We start from the raw sequence: 23,767 nt of genomic DNA on the forward strand, positions 1-23,767 counted from the left end.
CCACATGTATGGAAAGTGCGCCAGAAGCCCATGGCCAGTTTAAAGTGTCCAAATCCCATATGGTCTAGCGGTTAGGATTCCTGGTTTTCACCCAGGCGGCCCGGGTTCAACTCCCGGTATGGGAATGCATGCTCCTTTTTGCTTCCCTCCTCAAAAATCCAGCAAATCTTCCTGCACCAGAAGTGACTTTTTGGCCAGCAGTAGAGCTACAGAACCCTGATATGTCGAGGTTCTGATCCAGCAAATCTTCCTGCACCAGAAGTGACTTTTTGGCCAGCAGTAGAGCTACAGAACCCTGATATGTCGAGGTTCTGACTAGCATTTAGCCCCTTCGATAGCTCAGCTGGTAGAGCGGAGGACTGTAGGTTGGAGTGTTGGCCATCCTTAGGTCGCTGGTTCAACTCCGGCTCGAAGGAGGTGTTTTTTTCATGTTCCCACCAATGTTTTGGCTTGGAGCTGGCTTTCTCACAGCTGTCAGCAGAGCTTGAATTCGCAGTCCACAATTGGAAGGCAAAAGAGCTTTCCCTGACCGGGAATCGAACCCGGGCCGCGGCGGTGAGAGCGCCGAATCCTAACCACTAGACCACCAGGGTTGGATGGTGGGCTGGAGGGCTCGTGGGCTGGTGGGCAGGAGGGCTGGAGGGCTCGTGGGCTGGTGGGCTGGTGGGCTGGTGGGCTGGAGGGCTGGTAGTCTGTTCTCCTGATAACAAGGTGAGAATGAGCAGACATCAATGCTTGCCACCGTCACATCGAAAACCAACAAGTATGTAATAATCGGGGTCTTTACTGATGGTGGACCAGTGGCGCAATGGATAACGCGTCTGACTACGGATCAGAGGATTCTAGGTTTGACTCCTGGCTGGCTCGCTCTGTGCTTGTTTTTCTCCGGCTTATTTTGTTGTTGTGTTTTTTTTCTCCAAAGTCCAAAAGAAAAGGCAACTCTCTAGGCATTCTTCTATTTTTTCCAAAAAAAGGCACATTCTGCACACCCATTCCGATGTCTAGGGGAGACACGGACATGCTTTGGTATTGCCATTCATCTCACAAAATGCTGGCTGGTGGGCCAGTTGATTCTAGAATGAACAATTTCATCGCTACTCTGTAACCGCTTTACTACTTTGAAGGGTGCAATGCCATGTGGTTTTGATGTCACAGGCTTGCCATTTTGAAGCCTTATCACTAATTGCCACCTGGACATTGAGAATAATTTGTAATCTGCATTAAACTGAACGAGCGAATAATCAGCATATTAAAAATTGGTCTCACTTTCATTATTAACCTCACAACATGTCAGTTTTGTACCTTGACAGACCGACGATAGGCAGTTTTTCCTCTAGATAACGGTTGCCATGTGTGTTTTCAGATGCATGACACAAGTATTTTCACCTGGACAAGACCTTAATTACCAGTTCGAGGTATAAATTCAGCAATCACAGGATTCTGGCCAAAAAACTGAACCATGTGTGAGTCAACAAACATGTCCCTTGAATGCATGCAACACTATATATTTCAGTAAACCGTCCCTTCGGATGATTCTTGTATTGCCAAATTATTATCACATTGTTACAGTCACACACCAAAAGCAACAGGCCACTACAAAACCCTGCGCCCACACTGGCCACATTTATGGAAAGTGGCCCACAAGCTTGTGGCCAGTTAAAGCTGGCCAGTTCCCATATGGTCTAGCAGTTAGGATTCCTGGTTTTCTCGTACGCAGCCAGGGGTTGACTCCAGTTTTTCCTCTAGATAAAGGTTGCCCTGTGTATTTTCAAATGGATGACACGAGGATTTTCACTTGGTCAAGAGCTTAATTACCAGTTTGAGGAATCAATTCTGCAATCACAGGAATCTGCCCAAATACACTGAACCCCCGGGTTGAGTGAAAAAACAGATTCCCTGAATGCATACAACACTATATAATTCAGAAAACCGTCCTTTTGGATAATTCTTGTTTTGCCAAATTATTATCACATTGTTACAGTCACAGAACTAAAGCAACAGGCCACTACAAGGTCCTGCGCCCACGCTGACCACATGTATGGAAAGTGCGCCAGAAGCCCATGGCCAGTTTAAAGTGTCCAGATCCCATATGGTCTAGCGGTTAGGATTCCTGGTTTTCACCCAGGCGGCCCGGGTTCAACTCCCGGTATGGGAATGCATGCTCCTTTTTGCTTCCCTCCTCAAAAATCCAGCAAATCTTCCTGCACCAGAAGTGACTTTTTGGCCAGCAGTAGAGCTACAGAACCCTGATATGTCGAGGTTCTGACTAGCCCTTAGCCCCTTCGATAGCTCAGCTGGTAGAGCGGAGGACTGTAGGTTGGAGTGTTGGCCATCCTTAGGTCGCTGGTTCAACTCCGGCTCGAAGGAGGTGTTTTTTTCATGTTCCCACCAATGTTTTGGCTTGGAGCTGGCTTTCTCACAGCTGTCAGCAGAGCTTGAATTCGCAGTCCACAATTGGAAGGCAAAAGAGCTTTCCCTGACCGGGAATCGAACCCGGGCCGCGGCGGTGAGAGCGCCGAATCCTAACCACTAGACCACCAGGGAGGGCTCGTGGGCTGCTGGGCTGGTGGGCTGGAGGGCTGGAGGGCTGGTAGTCTGTTCTCCTGATAACAAGGTGAGAATGAGCAGACATCAATGCTTGCCACCGTCACATCGAAAACCAACAAGTCTGTAACAATCGGGGGTCTTTACTTTTGGTGGGCCAGTGGCGCAATGGATAACGCATCTGACTACGGATCAGAAGATTCTAGGTTCGACTCCTGGCTGGCTCGCTCTGTGCTTGTTTTTCTCCGGCTTATTTTGTTGTTGTGTTTTTTTTCTCCAAAGTCCAAAAGAAAAGGCAACTCTCTAGGCATTCTTCTATTTTTTCCAAAAAAAGGCACATTCTGCACACCCATTCCGATGTCTAGGGGAGACACGGACATGCTTTGGTATTGCCATTCGTCTCACAAAATGCAGGCTGGTGGGCCAGTTGATTCTAGAATGAACAATTTCATCGCTACTCTGTAACCGCTTTACTACTTTGAAGGGTGCAATGCCATGTGGTTTTGATGTCACAGGCTTGCCATTTTGAAGCCTTATCACTAATTGCCACCTGGACATTGAGAATAATTTGTAATCTGCATTAAACTGAACGAGCGAATAATCAGCATATTAAAAATTGGTCTCACTTTCATTATTAACCTCACAACATGTCAGTTTTGTACCTTGACAGACCGACGATAGGCAGTTTTTCCTCTAGATAACGGTTGCCATGTGTGTTTTCAGATGCATGACACAAGTATTTTCACCTGGACAAGACCTTAATTAGCAGTTCGAGGTATAAATTCAGCAATCACAGGATTCTGGCCAAAAAACTGAACCTTGTGTGAGTCAACAAACATGTCCCTTGAATGCATGCAACACTATATATTTCAGTAAACCGTCCCTTCGGATGATTCTTGTATTGCCAAATTATTATCACATTGTTACAGTCACACACCAAAAGCAACAGGCCACTACAAAACCCTGCGCCCACACTGGCCACATTTATGGAAAGTGGCCCACAAGCTTGTGGCCAGTTAAAGCTGGCCAGTTCCCATATGGTCTAGCAGTTAGGATTCCTGGTTTTCTTGTACGCAGCCAGGGGTTGACTCCAGTTTTTCCTCTAGATAAAGGTTGCCGTGTGTGTTTTCAAATGGATGACACGAGTATTTTCACTTGGACAAGAGCTTAATTACCAGTTTGAGGAATCAATTCTGCAATCACAGGAATCTGCCCAAATACACTGAACCCCCGGGTTGAGTGAAAAAACAGATTCCCTGAATGCATACAACACTATATAATTCAGAAAACCGTCCTTTTGCATAATTCTTGTTTTGCCAAATTATTATCACATTGTTACAGTCACAGAACTAAAGCAACAGGCCACTACAAGGTCCTTCGCCCACGCTGACCACATGTATGGAAAGTGCACCAGAAGCCCATGGCCAGTTTAAAGTGTCCAAATCCCATATGGTCTAGCGGTTAGGATTCCTGGTTTTCTCCCAGGCGGCCCGGGTTCAACTCCCGGTATGGGAATGCATGCTCCTTTTTGCTTCCCTCCTCAAAAATCCAGCAAATCTTCCTGCACCAGAAGTGACTTTTTGGCCAGCAGTAGAGCTACAGAACCCTGATATGTCGAGGTTCTGATCCAGCAAATCTTCCTGCACCAGAAGTGACTTTTTGGCCAGCAGTAGAGCTACAGAACCCTGATATGTCGTGGTTCTGACTAGCCCTTAGCCCCTTCGATAGCTCAGCTGGTAGAGCGGAGGACTGTAGGTTGGAGTGTTGGCCATCCTTAGGTCGCTGGTTCAACTCCGGCTCGAAGGAGGTGTTTTTTTCATGTTCCCACCAATGTTTTGGCTTGGAGCTGGCTTTCTCACAGCTGTCAGCAGAGCTTGAATTCGCAGTCCACAATTGGAAGGCAAAAGAGCTTTCTCTGACCGGGAATCGAACCCGGGCCGCGGCGGTGAGAGCGCCGAATCCTAACCACTAGACCACCAGGGAGGGATGGTGGGCTGGAGGGCTCGTGGGCTGCTGGGCTGGTGGGCTGGAGGGCTGGAGGGCTGGTAGTCTGTTCTCCTGATAACAAGGTGAGAATGAGCAGACATCAATGCTTGCCACCGTCACATCGAAAACCAACAAGTCTGTAACAATCGGGGGTCTTTACTTTTGGTGGGCCAGTGGCGCAATGGATAACGCGTCTGACTACGGATCAGAAGATTCTAGGTTCGACTCCTGGCTGGCTCGCTCTGTGCTTGTTTTTCTCCGGCTTATTTTGTTGTTGTGTTTTTTTTCTCCAAAGTCCAAAAGAAAAGGCAACTCTCTAGGCATTCTTCTATTTTTTCCAAAAAAAGGCACATTCTGCACACCCATTCCGATGTCTAGGGGAGACACGGACATGCTTTGGTATTGCCATTCGTCTCACAAAATGCAGGCTGGTGGGCCAGTTGATTCTAGAAAGAACAATTTCATCGCTACTCTGTAACCGCTTTACTACTTTGAAGGGTGCAATGCCATGTGGTTTTGATGTCACAGGCTTGCCATTTTGAAGCCTTATCACTAATTGCCACCTGGACATTGAGAATAATTTGTAATCTGCATTAAACTGAACGAGCGAATAATCAGCAATTTTGCGGATTAAAAATTGGTCTCACTTTCATTATTAACCTCACAACATGTCAGTTTTGTACCTTGACAGACCGACGATAGGCAGTTTTTCCTCTAGATAAAGGTTGCCGTGTGTGTTTTCAAATGGATGATACGAGTATTTTCACTTGGACAAGAGCTTAATTACCAGTTTGAGGAATCAATTCTGCAATCACAGGAATCTGCCCAAATACACTGAACCCCCGGGTTGAGTGAAAAAACAGATTCCCTGAATGCATACAACACTATATAATTCAGAAAACCGTCCTTTTGGATAATTCTTGTTTTGCCAAATTATTATCACATTGTTACAGTCACAGAACTAAAGCAACAGGCCACTACAAGGTCCTGCGCCCACGCTGACCACACGTATGGAAAGTGCGCCAGAAGCCCATGGCCAGTTTAAAGTGTCCAGATCCCATATGGTCTAGCGGTTAGGATTCCTGGTTTTCACCCAGGCGGCCCGGGTTCAACTCCCGGTATGGGAATGCATGCTCCTTTTTGCTTCCCTCCTCAAAAATCCAGCAAATCTTCCTGCACCAGAAGTGACTTTTTGGCCAGCAGTAGAGCTACAGAACCCTTATATGTCGAGGTTCTGACTAGCCCTTAGCCCCTTAGATAGCTCAGCTGGTAGAGCGGAGGACTGTAGGTTGGAGTGTTGGCCATCCTTAGGTCGCTGGTTCAACTCCGGCTCGAAGGAGGTGTTTTTTTCATGTTCCCACCAATGTTTTGGCTTGGAGCTGGCTTTCTCACAGCTGTCAGCAGAGCTTGAATTCGCAGTCCACAATTGGAAGGCAAAAGAGCTTTCCCTGACCGGGAATCGAACCCGGGCCGCGGCGGTGAGAGCGCCGAATCCTAACCACTAGACCACCAGGGAGGGATGGTGGGCTGGAGGGCTCGTGGGCTGCTGGGCTGGTGGGCTGGAGGGCTGGAGGGCTGGAGGGCTGGAGGGCTGGAGGGCTGGTAGTCTGTTCTCCTGATAACAAGGTGAGAATGAGCAGACATCAATGCTTGCCACCGTCACATCGAAAACCAACAAGTCTGTAACAATCGGGGGTCTTTACTTTTGGTGGGCCAGTGGCGCAATGGATAACGCGTCTGACTACGGATCAGAAGATTCTAGGTTCGACTCCTGGCTGGCTCGCTCTGTGCTTGTTTTTCTCCGGCTTATTTTGTTGTTGTGTTTTTTTTTCTCCAAAGTCCAAAAGAAAAGGCAACTCTCTAGGCATTCTTCTATTTTTTCCAAAAAAAGGCACATTCTGCACACCCATTCCGATGTCTAGGGGAGACACGGACATGCTTTGGTATTGCCATTCGTCTCACAAAATGCAGGCTGGTGGGCCAGTTGATTCTAGAATGAACAATTTCATCGCTACTCTGTAACCGCTTTACTACTTTGAAGGGTGCAATGCCATGTGGTTTTGATGTCACAGGCTTGCCATTTTGAAGCCTTATCACTAATTGCCACCTGGACATTGAGAATAATTTGTAATCTGCATTAAACTGAACGAGTGAATAATCAGCATATTAAAAATTGGTCTCACTTTCATTATTAACCTCACAACATGTCAGTTTTGTACCTTGACAGACCGACGATAGGCAGTTTTTCCTCTAGATAACGGTTGCCATGTGTGTTTTCAGATGCATGACACAAGTATTTTCACCTGGACAAGACCTTAATTACCAGTTCGAGGTATAAATTCAGCAATCACAGGATTCTGGCCAAAAAACTGAACCATGTGTGAGTCAACAAACATGTCCCTTGAATGCATGCAACACTATATATTTCAGTAAACCGTCCCTTCGGATGATTCTTGTATTGCCAAATTATTATCACATTGTTACAGTCACACACCAAAAGCAACAGGCCACTACAAAACCTTGCGCCCACACTGGCCACATTTATGGAAAGTGGCCCACAAGCTTGTGGCCAGTTAAAGCTGGCCAGTTCCCATATGGTCTAGAAGTTAGGATTCCTGGTTTTCTTGTACGCAGCCAGGGGTTGACTCCAGTTTTTCCTCTAGATAAAGGTTGCCGTGTGTGTTTTCAAATGGATGACACGAGTATTTTCACTTGGACAAGAGCTTAATTACCAGTTTGAGGAATCAATTCTGCAATCACAGGAATCTGCCCAAATACACTGAACCCCCGGGTTGAGTGAAAAAACAGATTCCCTGAATGCATACAACACTATATAATTCAGAAAACCGTCATTTTGCATAATTCTTGTTTTGCCAAATTATTATCACATTGTTACAGTCACAGAACTAAAGCAACAGGCCACTACAAGGTCCTGCGCCCACGCTGACCACATGTATGGAAAGTGCGCCAGAAGCCCATGGCCAGTTTAAAGTGTCCAAATCCCATATGGTCTAGCGGTTAGGATTCCTGGTTTTCACCCAGGCGGCCCGGGTTCAACTCCCGGTATGGGAATGCATGCTCCTTTTTGCTTCCCTCCTCAAAAATCCAGCAAATCTTCCTGCACCAGAAGTGACTTTTTGGCCAGCAGTAGAGCTACAGAACCCTGATATGTCGAGGTTCTGACTAGCCCTTAGCCCCTTCGTTAGCTCAGCTGGTAGAGCGGAGGACTGTAGGTTGGAGTGTTGGCCATCCTTAGGTCGCTGGTTCAACTCCGGCTCGAATGAGGTGTTTTTTTCATGTTCCCACCAATGTTTTGGCTTGGAGCTGGCTTTCTCACAGCTGTCAGCAGAGCTTGAATTCGCAGTCCACAATTGGAAGGCAAAAGAGCTTTCCCTGACCGGGAATCGAACCCGGGCCGCGGCGGTGAGAGCGCCGAATCCTAACCACTAGACCACCAGGGAGGGATGGTGGGCTGGAGGGCTCGTGGGCTTCTGGGCTGGTGGGCTGGAGGGCTGGAGGGCTGGTAGTCTGTTCTCCTGATAACAAGGTGAGAATGAGCAGACATCAATGCTTGCCACCGTCACATCGAAAACCAACAAGTCTGTAACAATCGGGGGTCTTTACTTTTGGTGGGCCAGTGGCGCAATGGATAACGCGTCTGACTACGGATCAGAAGATTCTAGGTTCGACTCCTGGCTGGCTCGCTCTGTGCTTGTTTTTCTCCGGCTTATTTTGTTGTTGTGTTTTTTTTTCTCCAAAGTCCAAAAGAAAAGGCAACTCTCTAGGCATTCTTCTATTTTTTCCAAAAAAAGGCACATTCTGCACACCCATTCCGATGTCTAGGGGAGACACGGACATGCTTTGGTATTGCCATTCGTCTCACAAAATGCAGGCTGGTGGGCCAGTTGATTCTAGAATGAACAATTTCATCGCTACTCTGTAACCACTTTACTACTTTGAAGGGTGCAATGCCATGTGGTTTTGATGTCACAGGCTTGCCATTTTGAAGCCTTATCACTAATTGCCACCTGGACATTGAGAATAATTTGTAATCTGCATTAAACTGAACGAGTGAATAATCAGCATATTAAAAATTGGTCTCACTTTCATTATTAACCTCACAACATGTCAGTTTTGTACCTTGACAGACCGACGATAGGCAGTTTTTCCTCTAGATAACGGTTGCCATGTGTGTTTTCAGATGCATGACACAAGTATTTTCACCTGGACAAGACCTTAATTACCAGTTCGAGGTATAAATTCAGCAATCACAGGATTCTGGCCAAAAAACTGAACCATGTGTGAGTCAACAAACATGTCCCTTGAATGCATGCAACACTATATATTTCAGTAAACCGTCCCTTCGGATGATTCTTGTATTGCCAAATTATTATCACATTGTTACAGTCACACACCAAAAGCAACAGGCCACTACAAAACCTTGCGCCCACACTGGCCACATTTATGGAAAGTGGCCCACAAGCTTGTGGCCAGTTAAAGCTGGCCAGTTCCCATATGGTCTAGCAGTTAGGATTCCTGGTTTTCTTGTACGCAGCCAGGGGTTGACTCCAGTTTTTCCTCTAGATAAAGGTTGCCGTGTGTGTTTTCAAATGGATGACACGAGTATTTTCACTTGGACAAGAGCTTAATTACCAGTTTGAGGAATCAATTCTGCAATCACAGGAATCTGCCCAAATACACTGAACCCCCGGGTTGAGTGAAAAAACAGATTCCCTGAATGCATACAACACTATATAATTCAGAAAACCGTCATTTTGCATAATTCTTGTTTTGCCAAATTATTATCACATTGTTACAGTCACAGAACTAAAGCAACAGGCCACTACAAGGTCCTGCGCCCACGCTGACCACATGTATGGAAAGTGCGCCAGAAGCCCATGGCCAGTTTAAAGTGTCCAAATCCCATATGGTCTAGCGGTTAGGATTCCTGGTTTTCACCCAGGCGGCCCGGGTTCAACTCCCGGTATGGGAATGCATGCTCCTTTTTGCTTCCCTCCTCAAAAATCCAGCAAATCTTCCTGCACCAGAAGTGACTTTTTGGCCAGCAGTAGAGCTACAGAACCCTGATATGTCGAGGTTCTGATCCAGCAAATCTTCCTGCACCAGAAGTGACTTTTTGGCCAGCAGTAGAGCTACAGAACCCTGATATGTCGAGGTTCTGACTAGCATTTAGCCCCTTCGATAGCTCAGCTGGTAGAGCGGAGGACTGTAGGTTGGAGTGTTGGCCATCCTTAGGTCGCTGGTTCAACTCCGGCTCGAAGGAGGTGTTTTTTTCATGTTCCCACCAATGTTTTGGCTTGGAGCTGGCTTTCTCACAGCTGTCAGCAGAGCTTGAATTCGCAGTCCACAATTGGAAGGCAAAAGAGCTTTCCCTGACCGGGAATCGAACCCGGGCCGCGGCGGTGAGAGCGCCGAATCCTAACCACTAGACCACCAGGGTTGGATGGTGGGCTGGAGGGCTCGTGGGCTGGTGGGCAGGAGGGCTGGAGGGCTCGTGGGCTGGTGGGCTGGTGGGCTGGTGGGCTGGAGGGCTGGTAGTCTGTTCTCCTGATAACAAGGTGAGAATGAGCAGACATCAATGCTTGCCACCGTCACATCGAAAACCAACAAGTATGTAATAATCGGGGTCTTTACTGATGGTGGACCAGTGGCGCAATGGATAACGCGTCTGACTACGGATCAGAGGATTCTAGGTTTGACTCCTGGCTGGCTCGCTCTGTGCTTGTTTTTCTCCGGCTTATTTTGTTGTTGTGTTTTTTTTCTCCAAAGTCCAAAAGAAAAGGCAACTCTCTAGGCATTCTTCTATTTTTTCCAAAAAAAGGCACATTCTGCACACCCATTCCGATGTCTAGGGGAGACACGGACATGCTTTGGTATTGCCATTCATCTCACAAAATGCTGGCTGGTGGGCCAGTTGATTCTAGAATGAACAATTTCATCGCTACTCTGTAACCGCTTTACTACTTTGAAGGGTGCAATGCCATGTGGTTTTGATGTCACAGGCTTGCCATTTTGAAGCCTTATCACTAATTGCCACCTGGACATTGAGAATAATTTGTAATCTGCATTAAACTGAACGAGCGAATAATCAGCATATTAAAAATTGGTCTCACTTTCATTATTAACCTCACAACATGTCAGTTTTGTACCTTGACAGACCGACGATAGGCAGTTTTTCCTCTAGATAACGGTTGCCATGTGTGTTTTCAGATGCATGACACAAGTATTTTCACCTGGACAAGACCTTAATTACCAGTTCGAGGTATAAATTCAGCAATCACAGGATTCTGGCCAAAAAACTGAACCATGTGTGAGTCAACAAACATGTCCCTTGAATGCATGCAACACTATATATTTCAGTAAACCGTCCCTTCGGATGATTCTTGTATTGCCAAATTATTATCACATTGTTACAGTCACACACCAAAAGCAACAGGCCACTACAAAACCCTGCGCCCACACTGGCCACATTTATGGAAAGTGGCCCACAAGCTTGTGGCCAGTTAAAGCTGGCCAGTTCCCATATGGTCTAGCAGTTAGGATTCCTGGTTTTCTCGTACGCAGCCAGGGGTTGACTCCAGTTTTTCCTCTAGATAAAGGTTGCCCTGTGTATTTTCAAATGGATGACACAAGGATTTTCACTTGGTCAAGAGCTTAATTACCAGTTTGAGGAATCAATTCTGCAATCACAGGAATCTGCCCAAATACACTGAACCCCCGGGTTGAGTGAAAAAACAGATTCCCTGAATGCATACAACACTATATAATTCAGAAAACCGTCCTTTTGGATAATTCTTGTTTTGCCAAATTATTATCACATTGTTACAGTCACAGAACTAAAGCAACAGGCCACTACAAGGTCCTGCGCCCACGCTGACCACATGTATGGAAAGTGCGCCAGAAGCCCATGGCCAGTTTAAAGTGTCCAGATCCCATATGGTCTAGCGGTTAGGATTCCTGGTTTTCACCCAGGCGGCCCGGGTTCAACTCCCGGTATGGGAATGCATGCTCCTTTTTGCTTCCCTCCTCAAAAATCCAGCAAATCTTCCTGCACCAGAAGTGACTTTTTGGCCAGCAGTAGAGCTACAGAACCCTGATATGTCGAGGTTCTGACTAGCCCTTAGCCCCTTCGATAGCTCAGCTGGTAGAGCGGAGGACTGTAGGTTGGAGTGTTGGCCATCCTTAGGTCGCTGGTTCAACTCCGGCTCGAAGGAGGTGTTTTTTTCATGTTCCCACCAATGTTTTGGCTTGGAGCTGGCTTTCTCACAGCTGTCAGCAGAGCTTGAATTCGCAGTCCACAATTGGAAGGCAAAAGAGCTTTCCCTGACCGGGAATCGAACCCGGGCCGCGGCGGTGAGAGCGCCGAATCCTAACCACTAGACCACCAGGGAGGGCTCGTGGGCTGCTGGGCTGGTGGGCTGGAGGGCTGGTAGTCTGTTCTCCTGATAACAAGGTGAGAATGAGCAGACATCAATGCTTGCCACCGTCACATCGAAAACCAACAAGTCTGTAACAATCGGGGGTCTTTACTTTTGGTGGGCCAGTGGCGCAATGGATAACGCATCTGACTACGGATCAGAAGATTCTAGGTTCGACTCCTGGCTGGCTCGCTCTGTGCTTGTTTTTCTCCGGCTTATTTTGTTGTTGTGTTTTTTTTCTCCAAAGTCCAAAAGAAAAGGCAACTCTCTAGGCATTCTTCTATTTTTTCCAAAAAAAGGCACATTCTGCACACCCATTCCGATGTCTAGGGGAGACACGGACATGCTTTGGTATTGCCATTCGTCTCACAAAATGCAGGCTGGTGGGCCAGTTGATTCTAGAATGAACAATTTCATCGCTACTCTGTAACCGCTTTACTACTTTGAAGGGTGCAATGCCATGTGGTTTTGATGTCACAGGCTTGCCATTTTGAAGCCTTATCACTAATTGCCACCTGGACATTGAGAATAATTTGTAATCTGCATTAAACTGAACGAGCGAATAATCAGCATATTAAAAATTGGTCTCACTTTCATTATTAACCTCACAACATGTCAGTTTTGTACCTTGACAGACCGACGATAGGCAGTTTTTCCTCTAGATAACGGTTGCCATGTGTGTTTTCAGATGCATGACACAAGTATTTTCACCTGGACAAGACCTTAATTAGCAGTTCGAGGTATAAATTCAGCAATCACAGGATTCTGGCCAAAAAACTGAACCTTGTGTGAGTCAATAAACATGTCCCTTGAATGCATGCAACACTATATATTTCAGTAAACCGTCCCTTCGGATGATTCTTGTATTGCCAAATTATTATCACATTGTTACAGTCACACACCAAAAGCAACAGGCCACTACAAAACCCTGCGCCCACACTGGCCACATTTATGGAAAGTGGCCCACAAGCTTGTGGCCAGTTAAAGCTGGCCAGTTCCCATATGGTCTAGCAGTTAGGATTCCTGGTTTTCTTGTACGCAGCCAGGGGTTGACTCCAGTTTTTCCTCTAGATAAAGGTTGCCGTGTGTGTTTTCAAATGGATGACACGAGTATTTTCACTTGGACAAGAGCTTAATTACCAGTTTGAGGAATCAATTCTGCAATCACAGGAATCTGCCCAAATACACTGAACCCCCGGGTTGAGTGAAAAAACAGATTCCCTGAATGCATACAACACTATATAATTCAGAAAACCGTCCTTTTGCATAATTCTTGTTTTGCCAAATTATTATCACATTGTTACAGTCACAGAACTAAAGCAACAGGCCACTACAAGGTCCTTCGCCCACGCTGACCACATGTATGGAAAGTGCACCAGAAGCCCATGGCCAGTTTAAAGTGTCCAAATCCCATATGGTCTAGCGGTTAGGATTCCTGGTTTTCTCCCAGGCGGCCCGGGTTCAACTCCCGGTATGGGAATGCATGCTCCTTTTTGCTTCCCTCCTCAAAAATCCAGCAAATCTTCCTGCACCAGAAGTGACTTTTTGGCCAGCAGTAGAGCTACAGAACCCTGATATGTCGAGGTTCTGATCCAGCAAATCTTCCTGCACCAGAAGTGACTTTTTGGCCAGCAGTAGAGCTACAGAACCCTGATATGTCGTGGTTCTGACTAGCCCTTAGCCCCTTCGATAGCTCAGCTGGTAGAGCGGAGGACTGTAGGTTGGAGTGTTGGCCATCCTTAGGTCGCTGGTTCAACTCCGGCTCGAAGGAGGTGTTTTTTTCATGTTCCCACCAATGTTTTGGCTTGGAGCTGGCTTTCTCACAGCTGTCAGCAGAGCTTGAATTCGCAGTCCACAATTGGAAGGCAAAAGAGCTTTCCCTGACCGGGAATCGAACCCGGGCCGCGGCGGTGAGAGCGGCGAATCCTAACCACTAGACCACCAGGGAGGGCTGGAGGGCTCGTGGGCTGCTGGGCTGGTGGGCTGGAGGGCTGGTATTCTGTTCTCCTGATAACAAGGTGAGAATGAGCAGACATCAATGCTTGCCACCGTCACATCGAAAACCAACAAGTCTGTAACAATCGGGGGTCTTTACTTTTGGTGGGCCAGTGGCGCAATGGATAACGCGTCTGACTACGGATCAGAAGATTCTAGGTTCGACTCCTGGCTGGCTCGCTCTGTGCTTGTTTTTCTCCGGCTTATTTTGTTGTTGTGTTTTTTTTCTCCAAAGTCCGAAACAAAAGGCAACTCTCTAGGCATTCTTCTATTTTTTCCAAAAAAAGGCACATTCTGCACACCCATTCCGATGTCTAGGGGAGACACGGACATGCTTTGGTATTGCCATTCGTCTCACAAAATGCAGGCTGGTGGGCCAGTTGATTCTAGAATGAACAATTTCATCGCTACTCTGTAACCGCTTTACTACTTTGAAGGGTGCAATGCCATGTGGTTTTGATGTCACAGGCTTGCCATTTTGAAGCCTTATCACTAATTGCCACCTGGACATTGAGAATAATTTGTAATCTGCATTAAACTGAACGAGCGAATAATCAGCATATTAAAAATTGGTCTCACTTTCATTATTAACCTCACAACATGTCAGTTTTGTACCTTGACAGACCGACGATAGGCAGTTTTTCCTCTAGATAACGGTTGCCATGTGTGTTTTCAGATGCATGACACAAGTATTTTCACCTGGACAAGACCTTAATTACCAGTTCGAGGTATAAATTCAGCAATCACAGGATTCTGGCCAAAAAACTGAACCTTGTGTGAGTCAACAAACATGTCCCTTGAATGCATGCAACACTATATATTTTAGTAAACCGTCCCTTCGGATGATTCTTGTATTGCCAAATTATTATCACATTGTTACAGTCACACACCAAAAGCAACAGGCCACTACAAAACCCTGCGCCCACACTGGCCACATTTATGGAAAGTGGCCCACAAGCTTGTGGCCAGTTAAAGCTGGCCAGTTCCCATATGGTCTAGCAGTTAGAATTCCTGGTTTTCTTGTACGCAGCCAGGGGTTGACTCCAGTTTTTCCTCTAGATAAAGGTTGCCGTGTGTGTTTTCAAATGGATGACACGAGTATTTTCACTTGGACAAGAGCTTAATTACCAGTTTGAGGAATCAATTCTGCAATCACAGGAATCTGCCCAAATACACTGAACCCCCGGGTTGAGTGAAAAAACAGATTCCCTGAATGCATACAACACTATATAATTCAGAAAACCGTCCTTTTGCATAATTCTTGTTTTGCCAAATTATTATCACATTGTTACAGTCACAGAACTAAAGCAACAGGCCACTACAAGGTCCTTCGCCCACGCTGACCACATGTATGGAAAGTGCACCAGAAGCCCATGGCCAGTTTAAAGTGTCCAAATCCCATATGGTCTAGCGGTTAGGATTCCTGGTTTTCTCCCAGGCGGCCCGGGTTCAACTCCCGGTATGGGAATGCATGCTCCTTTTTGCTTCCCTCCTCAAAAATCCAGCAAATCTTCCTGCACCAGAAGTGACTTTTTGGCCAGCAGTAGAGCTACAGAACCCTGAAATGTCGAGGTTCTGATCCAGCAAATCTTCCTGCACCAGAAGTGACTTTTTGGCCAGCAGTAGAGCTACAGAACCCTGATATGTCGAGGTTCTGACTAGCCCTTAGCCCCTTCGATAGCTCAGCTGGTAGAGCGGAGGACTGTAGGTTGGAGTGTTGGCCATCCTTAGGTCGCTGGTTCAACTCCGGCTCGAAGGAGGTGTTTTTTTCATGTTCCCACCAATGTTTTGGCTTGGAGCTGGCTTTCTCACAGCTGTCAGCAGAGCTTGAATTCGCAGTCCACAATTGGAAGGCAAAAGAGCTTTCCCTGACCGGGAATCGAACCCGGGCCGCGGCGGTGAGAGCGCCGAATCCTAACCACTAGACCACCAGGGATGGATGGTGGGCTCGTGGGCTGGTGGGCAGGAGGGCTGGAAGGCTCGTGGGCTGGTGGGCTGGTGGGCTGGAGGGCTGGTAGTCTGTCCTCCTGATAACAAGGTGAGAATGAGCAGACATCAATGCTTGCCACCGTCACATCGAAAACCAACAAGTCTGTAACAATCGGGGGTCTTTACTAATGGTGGGCCAGTGGCGCAATGGATAACGCGTCTGACTACGGATCAGAAGATTCTAGGTTCGACTCCTGGCTGGCTCGCTCTGTGCTTGTTTTTCTCCGGCTTATTTTGTTGTTGTGTTTTTTTTCTCCAAAGTCCAAAAGAAAAGGCAACTCTCTAGGCATTCTTCTATTTTTTCCAAAAAAAGGCACATTCTGCACACCCATTCCGATGTCTAGGGGAGACACGGACATGCTTTGGTATTGCCATTCGTCTCACAAAATGCAGGCTGGTGGGCCAGTTGATTCTAGAATGAACAATTTCATCGCTACTCTGTAACCGCTTTACTACTTTGAAGGGTGCAATGCCATGTGGTTTTGATGTCACAGGCTTGCCATTTTGAAGCCTTATCACTAATTGCCACCTGGACATTGAGAATAATTTGTAATCTGCATTAAACTGAACGAGCGAATAATCAGCATATTAAAAATTGGTCTCACTTTCATTATTAACCTCACAACATGTCAGTTTTGTACCTTGACAGACCGACGATAGGCAGTTTTTCCTCTAGATAACGGTTGCCATGTGTGTTTTCAGATGCATGACACAAGTATTTTCACCTGGACAAGACCTTAATTACCAGTTCGAGGTATAAATTCAGCAATCACAGGATTCTGGCCAAAAAACTGAACCATGTGTGAGTCAACAAACATGTCCCTTGAATGCATGCAACACTATATATTTCAGTAAACCGTCCCTTCGGATGATTCTTGTATTGCCAAATTATTATCACATTGTTACAGTCACACACCAAAAGCAACAGGCCACTACAAAACCTTGCGCCCACACTGGCCACATTTATGGAAAGTGGCCCACAAGCTTGTGGCCAGTTAAAGCTGGCCAGTTCCCATATGGTCTAGCAGTTAGGATTCCTGGTTTTCTTGTACGCAGCCAGGGGTTGACTCCAGTTTTTCCTCTAGATAAAGGTTGCCGTGTGTGTTTTCAAATGGATGACACGAGTATTTTCACTTGGACAAGAGCTTAATTACCAGTTTGAGGAATCAATTCTGCAATCACAGGAATCTGCCCAAATACACTGAACCCCCGGGTTGAGTGAAAAAACAGATTCCCTGAATGCATACAACACTATATAATTCAGAAAACCGTCATTTTGCATAATTCTTGTTTTGCCAAATTATTATCACATTGTTACAGTCACAGAACTAAAGCAACAGGCCACTACAAGGTCCTGCGCCCACGCTGACCACATGTATGGAAAGTGCGCCAGAAGCCCATGGCCAGTTTAAAGTGTCCAAATCCCATATGGTCTAGCGGTTAGGATTCCTGGTTTTCACCCAGGCGACCCGGGTTCAACTCCCGGTATGGGAATACATGCTCCTTTTTGCTTCCCTCCTCAAAAATCCAGCAAATCTTCCTGCACCAGAAGTGACTTTTTGGCCAGCAGTAGAGCTACAGAACCCTGATATGTCGAGGTTCTGATCCAGCAAATCTTCCTGCACCAGAAGTGACTTTTTGGCCAGCAGTAGAGCTACAGAACCCTGATATGTCGAGGTTCTGACTAACATTTAGCCGCTTCGATAGCTCAGCTGGTAGAGCGGAGGACTGTAGGTTGGAGTGTTGGCCATCCTTAGGTCGCTGGTTCAACTCCGGCTCGAAGGAGGTGTTTTTTTCATGTTCCCACCAATGTTTTGGCTTGGAGCTGGCTTTCTCACAGCTGTCAGCAGAGCTTGAATTCGCAGTCCACAATTGGAAGGCAAAAGAGCTTTCCCTGACCGGGAATCGAACCCGGGCCGCGGCGGTGAGAGCGCCGAATCCTAACCACTAGACCACCAGGGTTGGATGGTGGGCTGGAGGGCTCGTGGGCTGGTGGGCAGGAGGGCTGGAGGGCTCGTGGGCTGGTGGGCTGGTGGGCTGGTGGGCTGGAGGGCTGGTAGTCTGTTCTCCTGATAACAAGGTGAGAATAAGCAGACATCAATGCTTGCCACCGTCACATCGAAAACCAACAAGTCTGTAACAATCGGGGGTCTTTACTTTTGGTGGGCCAGTGGCGCAATGGATAACGCGTCTGACTACGGATCAGAAGATTCTAGGTTCGACTCCTGGCTGGCTCGCTCTGTGCTTGTTTTTCTCCGGCTTATTTTGTTGTTGTGTTTTTTTTTCTCCAAAGTCCAAAAGAAAAGGCAACTCTCTAGGCATTCTTCTATTTTTTCCAAAAAAAGGCACATTCTGCACACCCATTCCGATGTCTAGGGGAGACACGGACATGCTTTGGTATTGCCATTCGTCTCACAAAATGCAGGCTGGTGGGCCAGTTGATTCTAGAATGAACAATTTCATCGCTACTCTGTAACCGCTTTACTACTTTGAAGGGTGCAATGCCATGTGGTTTTGATGTCACAGGCTTGCCATTTTGAAGCCTTATCACTAATTGCCACCTGGACATTGAGAATAATTTGTAATCTGCATTAAACTGAACGAGTGAATAATCAGCATATTAAAAATTGGTCTCACTTTCATTATTAACCTCACAACATGTCAGTTTTGTACCTTGACAGACCGACGATAGGCAGTTTTTCCTCTAGATAACGGCCAGAATGTGTGTTTTCAGATGCATGACACAAGTATTTTCACCTGGACAAGACCTTAATTACCAGTTCGAGGTATAAATTCAGCAATCACAGGATTCTGGCCAAAAAACTGAACCATGTGTGAGTCAACAAACATGTCCCTTGAATGCATGCAACACTATATATTTCAGTAAACCGTCCCTTCGGATGATTCTTGTATTGCCAAATTATTATCACATTGTTACAGTCACACACCAAAAGCAACAGGCCACTACAAAACCTTGCGCCCACACTGGCCACATTTATGGAAAGTGGCCCACAAGCTTGTGGCCAGTTAAAGCTGGCCAGTTCCCATATGGTCTAGCAGTTAGGATTCCTGGTTTTCTTGTACACAGCCAGGGGTTGACTCCAGTTTTTCCTCTAGATAAAGGTTGCCGTGTGTGTTTTCAAATGGATGACACGAGTATTTTCAGTTGGACAAGAGCTTAATTACCAGTTTGAGGAATCAATTCTGCAATCACAGGAATCTGCCCAAATACACTGAACCCCCGGGTTGAGTGAAAAAACAGATTCCCTGAATGCATACAACACTATATAATTCAGAAAACCGTCATTTTGCATAATTCTTGTTTTGCCAAATTATTATCACATTGTTACAGTCACAGAACTAAAGCAACAGGCCACTACAAGGTCCTGCGCCCACGCTGACCACATGTATGGAAAGTGCGCCAGAAGCCCATGGCCAGTTTAAAGTGTCCAAATCCCATATGGTCTAGCGGTTAGGATTCCTGGTTTTCACCCAGGCGGCCCGGGTTCAACTCCCGGTATGGGAATGCATGCTCCTTTTTGCTTCCCTCCTCAAAAATCCAGCAAATCTTCCTGCACCAGAAGTGACTTTTTGGCCAGCAGTAGAGCTACAGAACCCTGATATGTCGAGGTTCTGACTAGCCCTTAGCCCCTTCGATAGCTCAGCTGGTAGAGCGGAGGACTGTAGGTTGGAGTGTTGGCCATCCTTAGGTCGCTGGTTCAACTCCGGCTCGAATGAGGTGTTTTTTTCATGTTCCCACCAATGTTTTGGCTTGGAGCTGGCTTTCTCACAGCTGTCAGCAGAGCTTGAATTCGCAGTCCACAATTGGAAGGCAAAAGAGCTTTCCCTGACCGGGAATCGAACCCGGGCCGCGGCGGTGAGAGCGCCGAATCCTAACCACTAGACCACCAGGGAGGGATGGTGGGCTGGAGGGCTCGTGGGCTTCTGGGCTGGTGGGCTGGTGGGCTGGAGGGCTGGTAGTCTGTTCTCCTGATAACAAGGTGAGAATGAGCAGACATCAATGCTTGCCACCGTCACATCGAAAACCAACAAGTCTGTAACAATCGGGGGTCTTTACTTTTGGTGGGCCAGTGGCGCAATGGATAACGCTTCTGACTACGGATCAGAAGATTCTAGGTTCGACTCCTGGCTGGCTCGCTCTGTGCTTGTTTTTCTCCGGCTTATTTTGTTGTTGTGTTTTTTTTCTCCAAAGTCCAAAACAAAAGGCAACTCTCTAGGCATTCTTCTATTTATTCCAAAAAAAGGCACATTCTGCACACCCATTCCGATGTCTAGGGGAGACACGGACATGCTTTGGTATTGCCATTCATCTCACAAAATGCAGGCTGGTGGGCCAGTTGATTCTAGAATGAACAATTTCATTGCTACTCTGTAACCGCTTTACTACTTTGAAGGGTGCAATGCCATGTGGTTTTGATGTCACAGGCTTGCAATTTTGAAGCCTTATCACTAATTGCCACCTGGACATTGAGAATAATTTGTAATCTGCATTAAACTGAACGAGCGAATAATCAGCATATTAAAAATTGGTCTCACTTTCATTATTAACCTCACAACATGTCAGTTTTGTACCTTGACAGACCGACGATAGGCAGTTTTTCCTCTAGATAACGGTTGCCATGTGTGTTTTCAGATGCATGACACAAGTATTTTCACTTGGACAAGAGCTTAATTACCAGTTTGAGGAATCAATTCTGCAATCACAGGAATCTGCCCAAATACACTGAACCCCCGGGTTGAGTGAAAAAACAGATTCCCTGAATGCATACAACACTATATAATTCAGAAAACCGTCCTTTTGGATAATTCTTGTTTTGCCAAATTATTATCACATTGTTACAGTCACAGAACTAAAGCAACAGGCCACTACAAGGTCCTGCGCCCACGCTGACCACATGTATGGAAAGTGCGCCAGAAGCCCATGGCCAGTTTAAAGTGTCCAGATCCCATATGGTCTAGCGGTTAGGATTCCTGGTTTTCACCCAGGCGGCCCGTGTTCAACTCCCGGTATGGGAATGCATGCTCCTTTTTGCTTCCCTCCTCAAAAATCCAGCAAATCTTCCTGCACCAGAAGTGACTTTTTGGCCAGCAATAGAGCTACAGGACCCTGATATGTCGAGGTTCTGACTAGCCCTTAGCCCCTTCGATAGCTCAGCTGGTAGAGCGGAGGACTGTAGGTTGGAGTGTTGGCCATCCTTAGGTCGCTGGTTCAACTCCGGCTCGACATGTTTTTTTCATGTTCCCACCAATGTTTTGGCTTGGAGCTGGCTTTCTCACAGCTGTCAGCAGAGCTTGAATTCGCAGTCCACAATTGGAAGGCAAAAGAGCTTTCCCTGACCGGGAATCGAATCCGGGCCGCGGCGGTGAGAGCGCCGAATCCTAACCACTAGACCACCAGGGAGGGATGGTGGGCTGGAGGGCTCGTGGGCTGCTGGGCTGGTGGGCTGGAGGGCTGGAGGGCTGGAGGGCTGGTAGTCTGTTCTCCTGATAACAAGGTGAGAATGAGCAGACATCAATGCTTGCCACCGTCACATCGAAAACCAACAAGTCTGTAACAATCGGGGGTCTTTACTTTTGGTGGGCCAGTGGCGCAATGGATAACGCGTCTGACTACGGATCAGAAGATTCTAGGTTCGACTCCTGGCTGGCTCGCTCTGTGCTTGTTTTTCTCCGGCTTATTTTGTTGTTGTGTTTTTTTTCTCCAAAGTCCAAAAGAAAAGGCAACTCTCTAGGCATTCTTCTATTTTTTCCAAAAAAAGGCACATTCTGCACACCCATTCCGATGTCTAGGGGAGACACGGACATGCTTTGGTATTGCCATTCGTCTCACAAAATGCAGGCTGGTGGGCCAGTTGATTCTAGAAAGAACAATTTCATCGCTACTCTGTAACCGCTTTACTACTTTGAAGGGTGCAATGCCATGTGGTTTTGATGTCACAGGCTTGCCATTTTGAAGCCTTATCACTAATTGCCACCTGGACATTGAGAATAATTTGTAATCTGCATTAAACTGAACGAGCGAATAATCAGCATATTAAAAATTGGTCTCACTTTCATTATTAACCTCACAACATGTCAGTTTTGTACCTTGACAGACCGACGATAGGCAGTTTTTCCTCTAGATAACGGTTGCCATGTGTGTTTTCAGATGCATGACACAAGTATTTTCACCTGGACAAGACCTTAATTACCAGTTCGAGGTATAAATTCAGCAATCACAGGATTCTGGCCAAAAAACTGAACCATGTGTGAGTCAACAAACATGTCCCTTGAATGCATGCAACACTATATATTTCAGTAAACCGTCCTTTCGGATGATTCTTGTATTGCCAAATTATTATCACATTGTTACAGTCACACACCAAAAGCAACAGGCCACTACAAAACCCTGCGCCCACACTGGCCACATTTATGGAAAGTGGCCCACAAGCTTGTGGCCAGTTAAAGCTGGCCAGTTCCCATATGGTCTAGCAGTTAGGATTCCTGGTTTTCTCGTACGCAGCCAGGGGTTGACTCCAGTTTTTCCTCTAGATAAAGGTTGCCCTGTGTATTTTCAAATGGATGACACGAGGATTTTCACTTGGTCAAGAGCTTAATTACCAGTTTGAGGAATCAATTCTGCAATCACAGGAATCTGCCCAAATACACTGAACCCCCGGGTTGAGTGAAAAAACAGATTCCCTGAATGCATACAACACTATATAATTCAGAAAACCGTCCTTTTGGATAATTCTTGTTTTGCCAAATTATTATCACATTGTTACAGTCACAGAACTAAAGCAACAGGCCACTACAAGGTCCTGCGCCCACGCTGACCACATGTATGGAAAGTGCGCCAGAAGCCCATGGCCAGTTTAAAGTGTCCAGATCCCATATGGTCTAGCGGTTAGGATTCCTGGTTTTCACCCAGGCGGCCCGGGTTCAACTCCCGGTATGGGAATGCATGCTCCTTTTTGCTTCCCTCCTCAAAAATCCAGCAAATCTTCCTGCACCAGAAGTGACTTTTTGGCCAGCAGTAGAGCTACAGAACCCTGATATGTCGAGGTTCTGACTAGCCCTTAGCCCCTTCGATAGCTCAGCTGGTAGAGCGGAGGACTGTAGGTTGGAGTGTTGGCCATCCTTAGGTCGCTGGTTCAACTCCGGCTCGAAGGAGGTGTTTTTTTCATGTTCCCACCAATGTTTTGGCTTGGAGCTGGCTTTCTCACAGCTGTCAGCAGAGCTTGAATTCGCAGTCCACAATTGGAAGGCAAAAGAGCTTTCCCTGACCGGGAATCGAACCCGGGCCGCGGCGGTGAGAGCGCCGAATCCTAACCACTAGACCACCAGGGAGGGCTCGTGGGCTGCTGGGCTGGTGGGCTGGAGGGCTGGAGGGCTGGTAGTCTGTTCTCCTGATAACAAGGTGAGAATGAGCAGACATCAATGCTTGCCACCGTCACATCGAAAACCAACAAGTCTGTAACAATCGGGGGTCTTTACTTTTGGTGGGCCAGTGGCGCTCCATGTCACCTGTAGGTCGTGGTTATTCTTTGTTATGACAGCCAATCACGTTCCCGGCTGCAACCATGAAACTTATGTTTTAGCCAATCAGCGCTCGTATCGCAACCGCGAATTTGCCAATCAGCGCTCGTATCGCAACCGCGAATTTGCCAATCAGCGCTCGTATCGCAACCGCGAATTTGCCAATCAGCGCCCGTTCCTCATCCGCGATTCTTCGTAGTAAGTAGATCAATTGATAACATTAAAAACTACCGGAGATTTAAGGATCACTTTTACTGTCTATGGTGAAGAAGAAG

General features: G+C 46.7%; 14 non-coding genes across 14 annotated transcripts; 7 read left to right on the forward strand and 7 right to left on the reverse strand.

Moving 5' to 3' along the window:
- Window positions 1-2,472: 2,472 nt before the first annotated feature.
- trnae-cuc (transfer RNA glutamic acid (anticodon CUC)) lies at window positions 2,473-2,544 on the reverse strand. The gene has a single exon. It is a non-coding gene; the product is annotated as a tRNA-Glu (tRNA).
- Window positions 2,545-4,697: 2,153 nt separating this feature from the next.
- Window positions 4,698-4,770, forward strand: trnar-acg (transfer RNA arginine (anticodon ACG)). Its single transcript has one exon. It is a non-coding gene; the product is annotated as a tRNA-Arg (tRNA).
- A 1,204-nt stretch (window positions 4,771-5,974) lies between these two features.
- trnae-cuc (transfer RNA glutamic acid (anticodon CUC)) lies at window positions 5,975-6,046 on the reverse strand. The gene has a single exon. It is a non-coding gene; the product is annotated as a tRNA-Glu (tRNA).
- Window positions 6,047-6,240: 194 nt separating this feature from the next.
- trnar-acg (transfer RNA arginine (anticodon ACG)) lies at window positions 6,241-6,313 on the forward strand. The gene has a single exon. It is a non-coding gene; the product is annotated as a tRNA-Arg (tRNA).
- A 1,606-nt stretch (window positions 6,314-7,919) lies between these two features.
- Window positions 7,920-7,991, reverse strand: trnae-cuc (transfer RNA glutamic acid (anticodon CUC)). Its single transcript has one exon. It is a non-coding gene; the product is annotated as a tRNA-Glu (tRNA).
- Window positions 7,992-8,161: 170 nt separating this feature from the next.
- On the forward strand, window positions 8,162-8,234 carry trnar-acg (transfer RNA arginine (anticodon ACG)). Its single transcript has one exon. It is a non-coding gene; the product is annotated as a tRNA-Arg (tRNA).
- A 3,636-nt stretch (window positions 8,235-11,870) lies between these two features.
- trnae-cuc (transfer RNA glutamic acid (anticodon CUC)) lies at window positions 11,871-11,942 on the reverse strand. Its single transcript has one exon. It is a non-coding gene; the product is annotated as a tRNA-Glu (tRNA).
- Window positions 11,943-14,071: 2,129 nt separating this feature from the next.
- On the forward strand, window positions 14,072-14,144 carry trnar-acg (transfer RNA arginine (anticodon ACG)). The gene has a single exon. It is a non-coding gene; the product is annotated as a tRNA-Arg (tRNA).
- A 1,684-nt stretch (window positions 14,145-15,828) lies between these two features.
- On the reverse strand, window positions 15,829-15,900 carry trnae-cuc (transfer RNA glutamic acid (anticodon CUC)). The gene has a single exon. It is a non-coding gene; the product is annotated as a tRNA-Glu (tRNA).
- A 186-nt stretch (window positions 15,901-16,086) lies between these two features.
- trnar-acg (transfer RNA arginine (anticodon ACG)) lies at window positions 16,087-16,159 on the forward strand. The gene has a single exon. It is a non-coding gene; the product is annotated as a tRNA-Arg (tRNA).
- A 1,958-nt stretch (window positions 16,160-18,117) lies between these two features.
- Window positions 18,118-18,190, forward strand: trnar-acg (transfer RNA arginine (anticodon ACG)). The gene has a single exon. It is a non-coding gene; the product is annotated as a tRNA-Arg (tRNA).
- Window positions 18,191-19,796: 1,606 nt separating this feature from the next.
- trnae-cuc (transfer RNA glutamic acid (anticodon CUC)) lies at window positions 19,797-19,868 on the reverse strand. Its single transcript has one exon. It is a non-coding gene; the product is annotated as a tRNA-Glu (tRNA).
- Window positions 19,869-21,553: 1,685 nt separating this feature from the next.
- Window positions 21,554-21,626, forward strand: trnar-acg (transfer RNA arginine (anticodon ACG)). Its single transcript has one exon. It is a non-coding gene; the product is annotated as a tRNA-Arg (tRNA).
- A 1,605-nt stretch (window positions 21,627-23,231) lies between these two features.
- trnae-cuc (transfer RNA glutamic acid (anticodon CUC)) lies at window positions 23,232-23,303 on the reverse strand. The gene has a single exon. It is a non-coding gene; the product is annotated as a tRNA-Glu (tRNA).
- Window positions 23,304-23,767: the final 464 nt, after the last annotated feature.

Source organism: Carassius gibelio, chromosome A11, assembly GCF_023724105.1.
Source record: "Carassius gibelio isolate Cgi1373 ecotype wild population from Czech Republic chromosome A11, carGib1.2-hapl.c, whole genome shotgun sequence".
Taxonomy (NCBI): domain Eukaryota; kingdom Metazoa; phylum Chordata; class Actinopteri; order Cypriniformes; family Cyprinidae; genus Carassius; species Carassius gibelio.